Source organism: Cydia amplana, chromosome 2 (assembly GCF_948474715.1).
Source record: "Cydia amplana chromosome 2, ilCydAmpl1.1, whole genome shotgun sequence".
NCBI classification, from domain to species: Eukaryota; Metazoa; Arthropoda; class Insecta; order Lepidoptera; family Tortricidae; genus Cydia; species Cydia amplana.
This window is the reverse complement of record NC_086070.1, coordinates 16,579,145-16,592,588: the sequence shown is the minus strand read 5'-3', so window position 1 is coordinate 16,592,588 and position 13,444 is coordinate 16,579,145. Positions and strand designations below refer to the sequence as shown.

The following is a 13,444-nucleotide window of genomic DNA, read 5'->3' as shown; positions in this document are numbered from 1 at the left end:
TGATGTCTTATTTTCGGTTGACCAAATGAGAAACATAGGCGGATAATACCTATTTAAAAAACTCATGCTACATACAGATTTGATATAAGCGCTGGTGGCCTAGCGGTAAGAGCGAGCGTGCGACTTTCAATCCGGAGGTCGCGGGTTCAAACCCCGGCTCGTACCAATGAGTTTTTCGGAACTTATGTACGAAATATAATTTGATATTTACCAGTTGCTTTTCGGTGAAGGAAAACATCGTGAGGAAACCGGACTAATCCCAATAAGGCCTAGTTTCCCCTCTGGGTTGGAAGGTCAGATGGCAGTCGCTTTCGTAAAAACTAGTGCCTACGTCAATTCTTGGGATTAGTTGTCAAGCAGGCCCCAGGCTCCCATGAGCCGTGGCAAAATGCCGGGATAACGCGAGGAAGAAGCTACCTACAGATTTGATAACAAGTGCCTTTTCATAAACGTTAGCCATATCTTTAAGCCAGCAGATTTACTCAAAGAGCGGAGATAAACTTCATAAACTTTACTCATATATAGGTAGAGGTACTATCATACACAAATATGTTATACCTTCTACCCACGGACCTCCAAAAATTTGAACAAGTTGTTATATCTCCACCATTATGAGGCGAGGGGTCATTAAACATTAACGGGTTGTAGCCCGTAACCCGGGAATTTACTGCCGGCCCTGGTCATATGTTCTCATTGCTTACGCGAGCGCAGGGTAAACTAATTATCGGATAACCAAGTTATACGTGGCTTGCGAATACATAACAACTGGGTATATTTAATTGGAGTCGGTCACCTCGACCGCGCTAGGCAAGCGAATGGAATGTCACCCCTTCCGTCCTCGGACCCTTAGGTACCGCCACCCAGCACACAAAATAGATTAATATTTCGACCACATTTTGTTAGCAAAGTTACCAATCACAATGTAATTCGACTGCAAATTGACCTTCCTACATTTAGTTTACATTAAATGTTTCTTCATTGATTCCGTGACAACCCAATTTTCAAACTTTAATCTAAGTAGGTATTTAGTTTTGTGTCAGCGTAACCATATGTGCTCACCAACCTACTAAGTAGGTACTTTGCTATATTCAACCGTTAATATTAATACAATACATTTTTTTGCCCATAAAAGTATTTATATTGAGAATTCGTTACACATAAAAGCAATCTATTCACTCGAGAGCGAACCAATCATAGTAAATAAAATAACGACGAGTAAATCGCCCAGGGCTGTCGCTCCCAAAACCATTTTAGTGAAAGCTTTAACAAATATAATTTCAATTATATTTGTTAAAGCCTCGAAAGGAGTGCCTGCCGTCCGTTGGCTCGTTGGGGGAACGATATTCGGAAGATTGCGGGTCACTTCTGGATGAGATTGGCTCAGGACCGGGATAAGTGGCGTACTCGAAGAGAGGCCTATGCTCAGCAGTGGGCGATGAAGGGCTGATATGATGATGATGATATGACTCTAAAATTGCATACACTTTGAAAAATTCGACCTATGCCGTCGTGGCCCGGGTGGCCGCGGGGTTCAGGCGCCTGCCGCGATAGCAGAGGAAACTGGTTCGATTCCAGCCCTGGGCACTGGAGGCCTTGGTCACTTTTTCTTAGTATATATGCCATTTACTTCGGTGTAAAATTTATATACCTAGTAGTGTTTCTGCTTAAAATAACACACATTAAAATACTTTCAGAAAGTAATTTAATTTGTTATAATAGGTAGTAAATATATTGATAAAGGAAAGTTTTGTGAAAGGTATTCGTACCTACTAAAATGTTGATCATGTGAAAATGTGTGTGATGTGGTTGCAAACGACATCGCAATCTTTGACACTTATTTATTACGTAGGTATACGTCATCGTCATCTATACGTGGTCTGTGTCTTCCTAAGTATCTCTGTCCCAGCTTTTTAGGGGTCTCTACCAAAAAAGTACAAAAGGAACTCTGTCAGTCTGTCTTTCTGTCACATTGCTAATTATCTCAAGAACTACTGAAGCTATCGATTTGAAATTTGGAATAGTTATGAAAAACGCTAACCCAAACACAAAGGAAGTGTATTTAATTTTTGTTATTATTATTAATTATGGGAAATGCCTCATATAAAGAGGGGGCAAAATTTCAAAGTCTAGTTACTAGGTCGATTGGGATATCATTTGAGCTCGATCGCCCCTTATCTCCGGAGTTTACCAACGAAAATATATGAAACTTACTTAAAAATATAATAATTATATTCGCACTTGACCGGTTTTTTTGTCTAGATCCGATTAGCAGTTAATCTTAACTTATGGCGACCGTGTACCTACTGTTTTGTATAAAAAATGTTTATTTTTCAGTTTCAATGGGAGTTACAATACTTCTACGCAATGCTTTATACACAGTCAATGCTTTATCACATAGGCAATAAGGCATCTACCACTATTTAATAGGGACGTACTATACACGTTAGTAAGTGTCAACCCTATGGAATACAAAGCACTGCTGTCAGTACTGTCCCTGTTAGCCGACGTTGCCGAAATATGCTAATATATTTGTCTAGTACAGGTGCCTCGTTCGTTGGAATTACAAATTTTCCGAGTTGTTTTACATTTTAACAATATATATAGGCTTAGACTGTGTCATTGTTAGACACGGCTTTTATTCGGTATTTATAAGACGGTATAAATTCCTTTCACATTATGACTACACCTACTTTATTACCGAAGAAACAAGGTTTACAAAAATATATACCTACGTACTAAATAATGTCTAGGCAATAAGATTGTGTACAATTGTAGATAGTAGCTAAACATACGAGTATTTAAAAATTAAATTAAGTTAAATTTAATATCATTTATTATCGCCATTATCGGGCAACTGAGGCCCATAGATACATACCTAACCACACCACCTAACCCTTACCGGCTGGTCGTCTAAGACCTTACACTCGTAATACATATAACAATATTTAGTGCCTACTCTGAGCGAAACTACCGATGGATTATCTACGAACAGTACGAATATGGTGAATGTCAATATATCTAATAAATAATATTAATACGTCTGCTTTTGTCGTAGCGGCAATGTGGCGCATTTTGAAGCCTCCACATTCTTTATTAATTTTCGTATCTACAGCCCTCTCCAAATAACTTTTTATGGGTATTGAACTCGTAAATATTACAGCTTAAGGACTTACATGAATATTTTTATGCGAAACGAAAATTAAATCACAAAATGTTTAAATTATTTTGTGATATTTTGAGACGAGCGCTAAGTTATATTTAGAGCATCAGACTACAATACTACTACGTAAGTATATACATACAATTTGTGATTGATCCTGTTATTTGAGCTCAGATCATTTTACGATTTAATATTTAATCAGAACAATGGAACATTCCTAACAGCAGAAGGTTAACCTGGTTGTACCTAGATCATGATTGTTTTTAAATTTTGGTGCGTCATAAATATTTTTATTACTTGACTAAACAAGATTTATAGACCTATATTATATAAGTACTTACTGCTATAATTTACTTAACAGATTGTTGGAAAATCAACGTAACGTGACTTCAGAGTTTGCTACTTAGGTAAATGTTTTTCTTCGTAATCTGAAGGTATAATTAACTTTGACGGTTTCAGGAGATTACGCTTCTGTGTAAACCTGAGATGGTATTTTCAGAGAAATGTTGTTAAAATGGCGCCAGTAAAGGTTGGTTAGGTACCTACCTACCGAGCAAAAATACGTTTATTTCGAAGCTTAAAAGTAATTAACTTTTTTTACACAACTTAATAGTTTCGCCATGCCATAGAAATTAGATTTATACGGCAACGGCACCATGACGAATGGAAAAGATTTATTATTGAATACCCTTATCTGGGGGTGCTGTGAAAATGATGAGGACAAGGATGAACAATACGTCACTTGCATCAAGTGCAACCAGTGCTACCATTTGGAATGTCTGTCAAGCGCAAATGTGAATATAAACTCAATTCTTCCGTCGATTTGGACATGCCCCCGGTGTACCAATAGTGCACCTAAGTTATCCAAGGATGATTATACACCGATACGCAATGTTGTCGCGTCAAGAGGCAGCAAGCGGCCGGCGCTGGCCTCGCCTGAATCAGGCCCCGTCCCAGTGAGCTCGGAAGAGGTGCGTGCCATAGTGCAAGACGTTCTCAAGTTGGAGTTCAATGCAATGATCAAGCAGATGAACAGTAATATGGTCGCTATAGTCAACAAACAACTTGAACCGCTGAAGGAATCATTAGAAAGCATGCGTGGATCAATGGATTTCATGAACTTGAGATTTGACGACATTGAGGCAGAGCAGGCTGATGCGAAGAAAAATATGAAGGACTTGCAGGCTGATAACCTTAAAATGAGAACCGAATTAAGTGAATTAAACCAGCGTCTCAATAATTTTGAACAACAAATACGAGCAACCAACTTAGAATTACAGTGTGTGCCTGAACACAAACAAGAGAATCTTATTACTATTGTTAATAACTTGGCGTCCTCGGTCGGATCCACTCTGAACGAATCCAACATAATGAAATGTACGCGAACAGCCAAAATGAATGCGGACAGTACACGTCCAAGGGCGATTGTATTACAGTTGGCTACTCCAAGAGTGCGAAATGAACTGCTAGCCGCTACTATCTCGTTTAATAAATCCAATCCGCAAGACAAATTAAATACGTCGCATCTTGGACTTACAGGTGCAAAGACTCCTGTGTATCTTGTGGAGCACCTGTCTGCCGCCAATAAAACCTTGCATGCAGCGGCCAGAAAGAAGGCCAAAGAACACGGTTATAAGTATGTATGGGTTCGAGACGGCAAAATATACGCTAGGAAAACTGATGATTCTGAATACATCTACATTAGGAACATTGATAGTTTAAGGAAAATAGTGTAGTTATAGTTATAGTTTAATTTTAGGTAAAAAGTGCATGTTGTTTAAACCTAACTTGTTACAAATTCGATCTTAAGATATATTATCAAAATAGTCGCGGCTTGAGGTCAAAAACGCATGATTTTTATAGTAGTATAGTATGCAACGATTTTGATGTCATTGTACTCACAGAGACTTGGCTAAACAGCTCTGTACTAAACAGTGAGCTGTTTGATGGCAGGTACATGGTGTACAGGAGAGACCGGGAGCAGGTGAGTTCTCAGAGCGGAAGAGAGGGAGGTGGGGTACTTATAGCTGTACATAAACAATTTGTGTCACAAAGAATCTCTAATTGGGAAAGCGATTTTGAAGATCTGTGGGTTATTGTAGATATTCCTGTCGCTGGTCCTCGTCATCAGATTGCTCTCTGTGTGGTTTACTTGCCTCCACCTGTTCTGCGTTCTAACCTTACGCAATTATTAGACCACTATAATTCACTTCTTGAAGATATGTCACTTCAGATATGTATAATGGGTGATTTTAACTTGGGTAACATAAATTGGATTCAAGCAAATGATGAAAATAGTAATTACACTCCTCCCAACTTTAGTGATGTACTTATTGACTTCATTCATGTCAACAAACTAAGCCAGTATAACTGTGTTTCTAACTGCTCTGGTCGTGTTCTTGACCTGGTCATATCCACAATAAAAACATGTAGTGTCGTTGAAAGCACAAGTCCTTTAAGCAACATTGACCGATATCACCCCCCCTTAGATATCACAATTATGTTTGTTAAAGAATGTAAACTGCCTTACAATAATGAAAATTTAAGACCTAATTTCTATAAGGCTAATTATGAAGTAATATCTGAGGACCTAATAACTTATGACTGGGACAAATTATTTGAAAATGTTAATGTGGAGGAAATGCTTGATATTTTCTATGAAGTTCTAGGTAGAGTGATCAAACAACATGTGCCACTGACTAAATTGAGGAAACAAACATTCCCTCCATGGTTTGATAATAAGTTAAGGAAAGTGTCAAATGAAAAGAATAAAATCAGAATGCGATATAAAAAATATAAAAATCCATTGGATGCTTTAGAACTGAAATTAATTAGTAAACGCTTAAGTACATTATCAAAAACAAGATATAATGACTACATTAATAAAACTGAGGAAAGACTAAGGGAAAATCCCAAGTTGTTCTGGACACATGTGAAATGTAAGCGTGGAGGCTCAAGTGTATATCCAGCAGCTATGACTAATGGGACAAGTTCTACTTCAAATAGCAATGAAATATGTGAACTATTCGCGTCTTACTTTTCAACTGTGTATGCAAATGATATTATAACTGGAGGTCAGGATGATCAACAGTCACTAGGATATGTTAAAAATAATAGCCTTCACTTTGTTGCTCCTACCTTTACTGATGATAGTTTATTAAAAAAACTAAAGGGAATTGATAGAAATAAAGGCGCAGGGCCAGACGGAATTCCGCCTATTTTCATACATTCAAGTGCGGCAGCGCTAGTACGGCCCTTAAGATTAATATTCAATAAATCTCTAGCAACAGGAGTATTTCCGCCTCAATGGAAAACAGCAAAGGTGGTTCCCGTATACAAGTCTGGTGACGACACGACAATTTCGAACTATAGACCTATCTCCATACTTAGTTCGTTTGCGAAGATTTTTGAGTCCCTTGTCTGCCCACATGTTCAAAATCATTTCAGAATGTACATAAGCGATTTCCAACATGGATTTGTCAGCGGTAGGTCTACTACTTCTAATTTAATATCATTTACAGAGTTTCTGTCTGATGCGATGGACTCCGGCAAGCAGACAGATGTAATATACACAGATTTTAGTAAGGCCTTCGACAAAGTCTGCCACAAAATTCTGCTAACAAAGTTATCAGCATATGGTTTCCATTCGTTGCTGCCTTGGTTTAAATCCTATTTAGAAAATAGATCGTTCTTTGTAGTCGTAAACGGCTTTAAGTCTCCTTCGCATAGTATTACATCAGGGGTGCCGCAGGGGTCTCATTTGGGGCCAATCCTGTTCAATATCTTTATCAATGATATACCCGACTGTTTTAGACACTCGAAAATTTTTATGTATGCTGACGACCTAAAGTTTGCACGCACTATAAACTCAGCTGACGATGTTGATTTGCTACGAAGTGACTTGGGCAGGCTAGTCCACTGGTGTAATAATAACCAAATGATCTTAAATGCTGGAAAATGTGTTCATGTCAAATTTACGAGGAAACAAAATATCATTCGGTCAGAATATAGTATTTGCGGCAATACCCTTCAGGAAGTTGACACAATACGCGATTTAGGAGTAGTCTTTGATAAAAAACTTACTTTCATCCCTCAAGTGGAACACATATCTAAGAAATCTTACAAAATGTTAGGGTTTGTTATAAGGAATGTTAAGATGTTTCGACGCAGTAATACAAAGATTTTGCTTTTCAACAGCCTTGTGAGGAGTATATTAGAATATTGTAGTGTAGTGTGGCGTCCACACTACGCTACTCACTCTTTAAGACTGGAGCGGGTTCAAAAGCGGTTCCTGCGGCACCTGACTTTTGCAGAGGGCAAAGCCAAAACAGCCGTTTCGTATGCCCAAAGATTAAAACTGTTCAAATTTGAGTCGTTATCGCTACGCAGAGGCATCGCGGATGCAATGTTCTTGTATAAATTATTGAATAATGACATAGACTGTCCGCAACTCCTTGGCCTTCTGCACTTCCGTGCTCCAAAGAGAATACCTCGAAACCCGATAACACCCCTGTGCCCCCCGCTCCGTAGGACGGTCCACGGCAGCAACTCACCTGTCCCTAGATTATGCAAGGTAGTAAATAGCTGTAGCCATATAATGGATATACACTTTGACTCTGCGTATCACTTTAAAAAATCTGTTCGGGCCTGCTTAGCAAAAATAATAGTATAAGTTAGTGATATCCACTCAATGTAATAATGTCTGCCCCCTTTATTAGTTTAATGCCTACATTATTATTGTAAACGGTATGTTAAGTATATGTAATTTTAGTACCTTAGTCAATGCAAGTGGTGTTTACCTATAAGTAATTGTTACGCTTAGCATAATTACTCAAAACGTTTGTTGTTGTACTTTATATAGTGTAAACTATTGTTGGTGAACCAATAAATAAATAAAATAAAAAAAATAAAAAAAATGTCTGTCTACAAGGTAATCAAGAATGCAAAAACAGTATCAGGCAGAGTGACGTGCTAGGCGGCCGTGATGCATGAACTTCGAGCTCATTAATGTGGGACGCCGAAATTGCTGGCTTTACTCCCGAGTCCGGACCGGGCAGAGCCAAATTACTGCGAGCTCCTTATTACGCTCCGTACTACTATTATACGAAGCGATAGCGATTGTCACCTTGGCTATGCCGGCTGTACTGAGGCAATTGTCAATTTTATGATTTAGCGTTTTTTACATAGAATATATTATTAAAATACCAATTCCAATTTACCTTCCACTGAAATTGGATGCTGAAATTCGTATTAGTTTTAGAAATAAAGTGACGTATATGGAGGCAACTAACTACATTTAATATACCTACTCGAACATCGTATACTGAGGCAAGTCACTTGTACCACTGTACGCGCTACAGTTAACGCGGAGAAGGGTAACAAAAGTGTGGCATTGGCATAGGTACTGATACAACTCACTGGGTCGACGTGGTAAAAAAACTGATAATAACAATTTAAATTACAATAATTTGATACATTTTAATTGTTTTCATAATTAGGTAATATACAATTCAACTTTGAATCAAACTTTATCGTAAAAATTGACAAATGTTGACGTATACCTACTGGATCAAGTGCTTGATGTTTCGGCTAAAATACGCGTATACTGTAGGGCTATGATAGCCGGCTCTTTATCATTTGTCACCATGGCTGTCACGTTCTAACAAATATGTAAGTGCGAAAGTGACGCATAGCATGACAGGTGATAAAAATACGACCATGATAGCTGGTCTGTACGGATATGATGGTCGTTCTTGTCTACGTGACAGCGTGATAAAACGGTGTCCGTCACTTTCTTTCCCACGGTGTTAAACAGTGACAGTTATTTTATCACGTGGATAAAGATGGATAAAGCTATCCATAATAGGCTGGCTGGAGTAAATACTTTTATCATAGACTGCGATAAAATTTACAATTCATTTTACAATTCCATGAATGCAGACATAATCTAAGAGATTTCGCCAGAAAAAATCCAAAATTTTATGGAATTACTTTAACAAATACGTTCCTTTCTAACTTGAACCGCTCTCCTGCAAAATCGTGAATTTGCACTTGCCTCAGTATACTTAGGAGGTATCGATAATATGTAGGTATGTTGCTTTTTACCTCAAACGCTTTAGCTTAGCAAATGTTGTGTTACGAGAACAAAAATGGTAGGAACAAAATCTGTTTGTCTCAGAGATTACTAGAGCCAACGTATAAACAAAGATAAATAGAAGGAAGACAATGTTATACCAAATGTCTCCAAAGCGGATATTGCGTACTCAAGACACGTGCTGCCAAAATAACGGGCAAACACACGATAAGTCCTTTATCTCAAGTATAAGAATACTTATTTTTTAGACGACTTTGTTTCTTTCATTCCTCCCTCACACTGTTTTCTAACACGACTGCGACATGCAGGCCAATTCGAACGTATATTATTATTAGAATGTATGTAGGTAATTAGAATTTATCTTTACAAAAAGAAGGAACCGGAAAAAAACCGTAGATATTTACGTTAGTTTTTTACTGTTCCTGTATTACTTAGGCCTAAAGTAGGTATACTTTAATTGAAAACAAGGCCAAGTGTTGATGTAGTCATGTAGTCCTAATGTACCTACTCGTACAATCAGCAAAACTATTAGCATAGCACACCAGCATACATAAACATAATAATACTAGCTGTTGCCCGCGACTTCGTACGCGTGGATTTGTATATTGCTGGTTACATATTCTACATTAGCTTAGAACATTATGCAGCAAAAGATAGCAGAAGGGACTGTTAATCATTTGTTAATTATTATACACAACCTGGCTACGAAGTTTCAAGCCTCTAAATGAATAAAATTGTTCTCGATATAATCCCTCTCAACCTCCAGCATATTTTCAAGTCCACTATTTAGTAAAACCTACTACCTAACTACCTATTTACGAAGTTTGAAGTTCCTAGCTTTAAATAAAATTTGATCTCTCTACCAACTTTCAACCCCTTCTTAAACCTTTTAGGGGATGAGTTTTTAAAAAAGCTGAAATTACTTTTCATGTATTCTAATAATATGCCTTTATACAACGATTTGAATCGTGCCGCACTCAAATAAATGTGTGACCTCCATACAAATTTTCGACCCCTTTTTTAACAGCTCGAGGGATGAATTTTCAAAAATGCTGAAATCATTTTTCTTGTATTCTAATAATGTGCCTTTATACAAAGTTTCAAGTCCCGCACACTAAAAAATGTTTGATCTCCATACAAACTTTCAACCCCTATTTAACCCTTTTTAGGGATGAATTTTTAAAAACGCTGAAACTATTTTTTTTGTATTCTTATAATATGCCCTTATACAAAGATTCAAGTCCCGCACTCAAAAAAATATTTGATGTGCATACAAACTTTCAACCCCTTTTTCACCACCTTGGGGGATGAATTTTCAAAACCGCTGAAATCAGTTTTCTTCTCTTTTATTATAATACCTTTTTACGAAGTTTCAAGTTCCTAGCTTACAATAAAATTTGAACCCCAAGACAAACTTTCATCCCCTTTTTAACCCCCCTTAGGGGTCGAATTTTTAATAATGTTTAATTAATGTTATTTTTTTATTTTATGTTACGCGTTTATAAGAAGTTTCAAAGAATTCGTAATGGATTCCATCTTTCAACCCCGTTTTAACCCTGTTAGGGGATGAATTTTTAAAAACGCTGAAATTACTTTTTTGTATTTTAATAATATGCCCATATACAAAGTTTCAAGTCCCGCACTCGAAAAATTTTTCGATCTCCATACAAACTTTCTACCCCTTTTTCACCACCTTAGGGGATGAATTTTCAAAAACGCTGAAATTAGTTTTCTTGTATTTTAATAGTATATCTTTTAACGAAGTTTCAATTTCCTAGCTCAAAATAAAACTTGAACCCCATACAAACTTTGGACCCCCATTTCACCCCTTTAGGGGATGAATTTTGAAAAATCCTTTCTTAGTGGACCCCTAGACCTTATAAGGAACCTACTTGCCAAATTTGGACTTTCTAGTCCCAGCGGTTTGGGCTGTGCGTTGATTTAAGTCAGTCAGTCAGTCAATCAGGTCTTTCACGTTTATATATATAGATTAGATATATTATATATATAGATATATTAGTATGCAGAGAAGCAGAGGTGCTAAGTTAATAACTTTGCGGACTTTACTTGAAAAAATGGAACATCAAAACGTTTCTTATGTGAGAATCCCTTTAAATTTGTATGCTTTGTTATTATAGCAGCAGTAGAAATACACATACATACAACATAATGCTGACAGCAACAGTATGCTGAGGGTGTTGGCGGAACGCCTGGACTGTCCGCTAACCAAGTACTGGGTGGAGGTTGTCATTGGCAGGACCAGGTAGTGAATAAAAATATCTACTACCTGCTCCTGTCCCCTCAGTGGAACCTTTTTTTTCAAATTAATTTTGTTTTTTTTTTGTTGCTGTTTTTTAACTAACATAGCCTTTTTTAAGTTTGTAATACAACTAACATCTCTATGGACATACTTAGTCTGAAATAAACGATTTTTATTTTTTTATTTTTTATTTATTATAACCCTTTATTTCTTTTAAGTAGACACTATATATTGCGGTTCATGGGACAAAAGGCCCTGACAGGCGAACAAGTCTAACAATCACGTTTCATGTATGAGGGCCCCCTTTATTTTTTTAAGGTGTTGTTATAGCGGCAATAGAAGTGACGTACGTGGGCACACTCGTATTCCGGTTCATGAGGGGTTCATGAAACACATCGAGCTGAAAATACGAACAGGAAAAGCTTTAGAAATAAAATAAAAAATATGGCACCTTTTGTAATCGAAACGTTAGAAACGAATAAGATAATATGTAATGGGAAGTACGATTTTTATGTTTTTCAGACGAACGGGCCGTAAGTATTCGCAATATTTTCGTGAAAATTTAATTGTAGTATAGAACTTAACTACTTTAAAAAAAATTACCATCCCACTTCACTACAAATGGACATTTTTAATACGTAGATTTTTTGCTAACATTATGTTGCAAAAACGTGTACCAGATAATAAATATTTTATCGAACGAGCGAGCGAAGCGAAGCGAAGTTCTTATCGAACGAGCGAGCGAAGCGAAGCGAAGTTCTTACATTCAACTTTGAACACGCGGCTGGCTAGCGGCACGTCCCGGCATTTCGATGTTTTTAAGCTGAACTGTCAGAAGATAGTTTGATACACAATAACTTAAGTAAATTTGTTCTAATTTAAATGAAATTGGCTAAACGTGTAGTCGAGGGCATTATATTTTAGTCATTAAATTATGAGCAGGCTCGATCAAGGGGTTATTGAGCTAGAAGAGCTTAGAAGGCCAAAAAGCTGTTTGTGAGGTGTCTTGCTATTCTGGTCATTTTATTTGCAAGAAAGTATGGTCGAGGTTGGTATCAAATGAAAGTGATCGGCTTGCACTTTCATAATATCGTTTTTAAATTTACCATTTTGAAATAATTAGCAAGATAAAAATAAAATAAAATAAACATAATATAGGTATTTCACATTTGACAGGAAATATTTCGGCTTACCACAGATACAGTATCAGTTAAGGGCTCCACAGACCTTGCAATAAATCGTACGCGGTTTTCAATCCTTTGACGACTGCATTCAATTGATATTTTTGGAGAACCGCGAGTTCTCAGTTCGGGGCGAACTACTAGTATATATACCTACTTGATAATTTTTGGTGGCGCAATACACTCTCGCTGCCCAACTTTTTGCTTAAATATTTTATATTTACAACGTATAGGTATATGTATTAATGGTATTAAGGTAATTGTGATGATTTTTCTGATTTAGGTATGTCCTCATTTACCTATAATATTATACCTATTGGTTCAATTAAATAGGCAATCAGAATAACGTGTCAACTAGATAAGTCGGCGGAGATACCAAATTTTATAAGAGAGAGAAAGAGAGCAAAATTAGATAGGTAGGTCAGCTAGCATGCATGATTTAAGAGCCAACAGGAGTGGTCATTTCTCCATACAAACGTACTTGACTGTTTCCTCCGTGGGTTTTGAAGCTAGAGCAATGATTTTTTCAACACAGATTAATACTGTCAATATCTATGTCAGACCGTTTTGCTTTTTTTGATATTTTTGTTTTTTAAGGCGCTAGAGCCCTTCAAAAATGGCCAAAACGGCCTAATTGACTATGCCGCAATGAGAGGCGTGCTATTCAAAACTGACATCAATTAGTCAAAAAAGCAAAACGGTCCGACACAGATAATGTCATAATCATTTAGATTTTCAAATTTGGTTAC

General features: G+C 37.1%; 2 protein-coding genes across 2 annotated transcripts in view; both read left to right on the top strand.

Moving 5' to 3' along the window:
- The window catches only part of LOC134659855 (GDP-L-fucose synthase), a 73,995-nt gene that overhangs the window by 9,540 nt on the left and 51,011 nt on the right, over positions 1–13,444 (top strand). The window lies entirely within an intron of this gene.
- The window catches only part of LOC134659795 (uncharacterized), a 176,929-nt gene that overhangs the window by 146,546 nt on the left and 16,939 nt on the right, over positions 1–13,444 (top strand). The window lies entirely within an intron of this gene.